Raw genomic sequence first — 5000 nt, forward strand, 5'->3', positions numbered from 1 at the left:
TCTAATTTGTTCAAAGTAAACGTGCCGGCCCACCGAGACACTCAATAAAGAGCACCCTGGTAGGATTTCAACGGGGTCCGCCTCGGGACGCACGAGCACGCACGAGGCGGTCGCACGCCTTCGGCTCGCCCCACCGGCAGGACGTCCCACGATACATGCCAGTTAAACACCGACGGGCGGTGAACCAACAGCGTGGGACACAAATCCAACTACGAGCTTTTTAACCGCAACAACTTTAATATACGCTATTGGAGCTGGAATTACCGCGGCTGCTGGCACCAGACTTGCCCTCCAATAGATACTCGTTAAAGGATTTAAAGTGTACTCATTCCGATTACGGGGCCTCGGATGAGTCCCGTATCGTTATTTTTCGTCACTACCTCCCCGTGCCGGGAGTGGGTAATTTGCGCGCCTGCTGCCTTCCTTGGATGTGGTAGCCGTTTCTCAGGCTCCCTCTCCGGAATCGAACCCTGATTCCCCGTTACCCGTTACAACCATGGTAGGCGCAGAACCTACCATCGACAGTTGATAAGGCAGACATTTGAAAGATGCGTCGCCGGTACGAAGACCGTGCGATCAGCCCAAAGTTATTCAGAGTCACCAAGGCAAACGGACCGGACGAGCCGACCGATTGGTTTTGATCTAATAAAAGCGTCCCTTCCATCTCTGGTCGGGACTCTGTTTGCATGTATTAGCTCTAGAATTACCACAGTTATCCAAGTAACGTGGGTACGATCTAAGGAACCATAACTGATTTAATGAGCCATTCGCGGTTTCACCTTAATGCGGCTTGTACTGAGACATGCATGGCTTAATCTTTGAGACAAGCATATGACTACTGGCAGGATCAACCAGGGAGCTGCGTCAACTAGAGCTGAGCAGCCGGCCGCCCGGGAGTGTGTCCCGGGGGCCCGCGCGAACACGCAAGCGTCCGCTCAATTATTCTGCAAACAGGAGGAGGCTGGGCTCCCCTGCACGATACACCTCGAAACCCTCTCAGGTCCCGGCGGCGCGCAGCGCCGTCCTAAGTACTTGGTCGGGTTCGAGAGAGGCGCAATCGCCCGGAGATAGGCGAGTAGACGCTTTCAGTGCGACCACCCGTGCTCCCAACTGAGCTTGCCGCTGCCGACAGAGGCCCGGGAGCGTGCTGTCGTGGTGTTGCCGGCGGGAGACAACACGCGGCCACAAACAGTGACCGGGCAGCTCCAACGCCAGCGCCACAGAGGGGCAGAGCCCCACTTGGGTGCCAAAGCGAACTCTCCCAGCACAGCGCACGCGCCAACACATCCGCACAGCTGCGATACAAACCACCTGCGAGAACCGCGGGGGCGACCGAGCAGCAGACGGCGTCGCGGCGCCGAGTGCCGGGCGGCGGCGCATCCTCAACGCACACAGTCCTCAATCGGACCAGCACACTGCAGATGTCCACCGCGCTTCGCACCGGGCCCGGGAGGACCCACTTTGGCCGCACGGCGCCGCGCGCTGGGTGCGCCGGCACGCAGATGCGCCGCCTGCCGCGTCCGTCAGCCGGCGCGCCTGCCACTGGGCGCCCCCACCAGCCGGCTGCCGCGCGTGCGCCCACGCAGCGCGCGGCCAGCACGCCGGGCGCCCCCCCCTCACCGGCCGGGGACGGTCCCACCCAGCCACCGCCGCGTATCGCTTCATACCCACATGCCCACTCACGTTCGTGGGTATGACGGGTGTCGCTGAAGCAACCGGTTAATACCTGTACCGATCGTCGATATCAACGATTCACCTCCAGCGCGAACAACCGCGCAACAACGGATTTCCAGTTCATTTGCGTAACTTGGGCAGCAAACGTAGACATCCATCTACATTTGCGACTTCTACGAGTCTTGCATGCCTGGATGTTGTGTGTCACGACGCACTCCATCAGCATACATACACGCTGCGACGTGTGCACGAAAGAACACGTGGAAGGTGGCCAGCGTACGTATACGAATGCCATTGCACAGCTGCGAAGCGCATTCAACACGCGAACTCCTGACCGACGAGCTAGAGGTGACAGGAGGGGAGGGGGGGGGGGCGGGGGCGATATACGTCCTATTGCAGTACACAATACAGTGGATAGCGGGACCATGTGGAAAGTAAGCAACACTCGCAAGATGTGAGGGTACGCACCGTAAAATGAATCAATACGCAGAACACCACAGTGTGCGCGAAGTGAACTATGTTGAGATGGTTGCAATTAGGCAACGCTACACGAATTCCTAGAGTCATATAACTAACAATTACAGGGCAGGTTAGGGCGCAACGTGGGTTAGGTTAGGGCGCAACGTGGGTTAGGTTAGGGCGCAACGTGGGTTAGGTTAGGGCGCAACGTGGGTTAGGTTAGGGCGCAACGTGGGTTAGGTTAGGGCCCAACGTGGGTTAGGTTAGGGCCCAACGTGGGTTAGGTTAGGGCCCAACGTGGGTTAGGTTAGGGCGCAACTTGGGTTAGGTTAGGGCGCAACTTGGGTTAGGTTAGGGCGCAACTTGGGTTAGGTTAGGGCGCAACTTGGGTTAGGTTAGGGCGCAACTTGGGTTAGGTTAGGGCGCAACTTGGGTTAGGTTAGGGCGCAACTTGGGTTAGGTTAGGGCGCAACTTGGGTTAGGTTAGGGCGCAACTTGGGTTAGGTTAGGGCGCAACTTGGGTTAGGTTAGGGCGCAACTTGGGTTAGGTTAGGGCGCAACTTGGGTTAGGTTAGGGCGCAACTTGGGTTAGGTTAGGGCGCAACTTGGGTTAGGTTAGGGCGCAACTTGGGTTAGGTTAGGGCGCAACTTGGGTTAGGTTAGGGCGCAACTTGGGTTAGGTTAGGGCGCAACTTGGGTTAGGTTAGGGCGCAACTTGGGTTAGGTTAGGGCGCAACTTGGGTTAGGTTAGGGCGCAACTTGGGTTAGGTTAAGGCGCAACTTGGGTTAGGTTAAGGCGCAACTTGGGTTAGGTTAAGGCGCAACTTGGGTTAGGTTAAGGCGCAACTTGGGTTAGGTTAAGGCGCAACTTGGGTTAGGTTAAGGCGCAACGTGGGTTAGGTTAGGGCGCAACGTGGGTTAGGTTAGGGCGCAACGTGGGTTAGGTTAGGGCGCAACGTGGGTTAGGTTAGGGCGCAACGTGGGTTAGGTTAGGGCGCAACGTGGGTTAGGTTAGGGCGCAACGTGGGTTAGGTTAGGGCGCAACGTGGGTTAGGTTAGGGCGCAACGTGGGTTAGGTTAGGGCGCAACGTGGGTTAGGTTAGGGCGCAACGTGGGTTAGGTTAGGGCGCAACGTGGGTTAGGTTAGGGCGCAACGCGGGTTAGGTTAGGGCCCAACGCGGGTTAGGTTAGGGCGCAACGCAGGTTAGGTTAGGGCGCAACGCAGGTTAGGTTAGGGCGCAACGCAGGTTAGGTTAGGGCGCAACGCAGGTTAGGTTAGGGCGCAACGCAGGTTAGGTTAGGGCGCAACGCAGGTTAGGTTAGGGCGCAACGCAGGTTAGGTTAGGGCGCAACGCAGGTTAGGTTAGGGCGCAACGCAGGTTAGGTTAGGGCGCAACGCAGGTTAGGTTAGGGCGCAACGCAGGTTAGGTTAGGGCGCAACGCAGGTTAGGTTAGGGCGCAACGCGGGTTAGGTTAAGGCGCAACGCAGGTTAGGTTAGGGCGCAACTTGGGTTAGGTTAGGGCGCAACTTGGGTTAGGTTAGGGCGCAACTTGGGTTAGGTTAAGGCGCAACTTGGGTTAGGTTAAGGCGCAACTTGGGTTAGGTTAAGGCGCAACTTGGGTTAGGTTAAGGCGCAACTTGGGTTAGGTTAAGGCGCAACTTGGGTTAGGTTAAGGCGCAACGTGGGTTAGGTTAGGGCGCAACGTGGGTTAGGTTAGGGCGCAACGTGGGTTAGGTTAGGGCGCAACGTGGGTTAGGTTAGGGCGCAACGTGGGTTAGGTTAAGGCAGAAGTTGGGTTAGGTTAAGGCAGAAGTTGGGTTAGGTTAAGGCAGAAGTTGGGTTAGGTTAAGGCAGAAGTTGGGTTAAGGGATGGTGTGTGTGGGGGGGGGGGGGGGGTGGCGAGGTTCGTTGATAGTGATGGTAGTAAGTGGACGCCTGAGGCACTATCAGATATGTCACGTCAGTTGCACTTGTGGCTCATGGCAGGTGGCGCGCCCGTTCTGTGTTTGTGGCAAAGGAGTGGCACACCTGTGTCTTTCATTCCTGCCATTGTTTATGTGCTGTGAGATGCGGCAGTGTGGTGCTGTTGGGTGCACCCCTGTGTAGGACATGTGTGGGTGTTGGTGGCGTATCTGAGCAATGGTGGTTGTAGGAAGAGTGGGATATTCAGTTTTCTGGTTCGACGTCCCGGTCTGGTTATCATAGTGTGGATGGTGTACTGTGGCCGAGAGGATGCACTGGATGTTGTTCCATGCTGGTACTTAGATGTTGTGTCTGCGTCTGTTACAGGCATAGACTAGTGGGTGATGGAGTGTGTGGGTGACGTGTGGTTGACATTGTGTGCACAGACGTTCAGCATGTATAGGGACAGTTGTATGTGTTATCTATATTCCGATGACTGCGCGTATTACTAAGCACCGCCGTGTATAAGCTTAATGTATGTATAGTCAATGCCTGTTCTATCTCTGTACAGTAGTAGCGGTGCGACTGCACTAGCTAGCTACACCTCGCGGCATCGTCCCCCGGTGTATGGCATATGATTATAAACATTCTGTCTATTAGTCAAAACCGGTGGTGTGACTACGTCACATGTTTGAGGTGGGGGACGCAACACCGTGCCGGTGGGTCAGGGCTGCGAAACACTTTCCCCACACTGGGGGCTCGGACCCTCATTACTCGTCCGAGTAATATATTGCGGAGCGCACATAGCCATTGCCCAGAGTCTTTGCGACTGCGAGTGCAACGCTCACGGGGACCGACGTGGATGGGGCGGCCCATAGCTGATCGCTCAGCATCGGAATCCGTACAGTGAGCGACGCGGTCGCGCACAGACTTAGAGCACGTTTAGGGACAGCGGGAATGTCG

The 5000-nt window shown here is 56.5% G+C and overlaps 1 non-coding gene across 1 annotated transcript in view; it reads right to left on the bottom strand.

The window, feature by feature from the left end:
* Positions 1-858, bottom strand: part of LOC126197002 (small subunit ribosomal RNA) — a 1909-nt gene extending 1051 nt beyond the window's left edge. Inside the window, exon 1 of the ribosomal RNA XR_007539414.1 lies at positions 1-858. This exon is cut by the window's left edge and continues 1051 nt beyond it. This is a non-coding gene — a ribosomal RNA (small subunit ribosomal RNA).
* Positions 859-5000: the final 4142 nt, after the last annotated feature.

This window comes from Schistocerca nitens, chromosome 7 (genome assembly GCF_023898315.1).
Source record: "Schistocerca nitens isolate TAMUIC-IGC-003100 chromosome 7, iqSchNite1.1, whole genome shotgun sequence".
NCBI classification, from domain to species: domain Eukaryota; kingdom Metazoa; phylum Arthropoda; class Insecta; order Orthoptera; family Acrididae; genus Schistocerca; species Schistocerca nitens.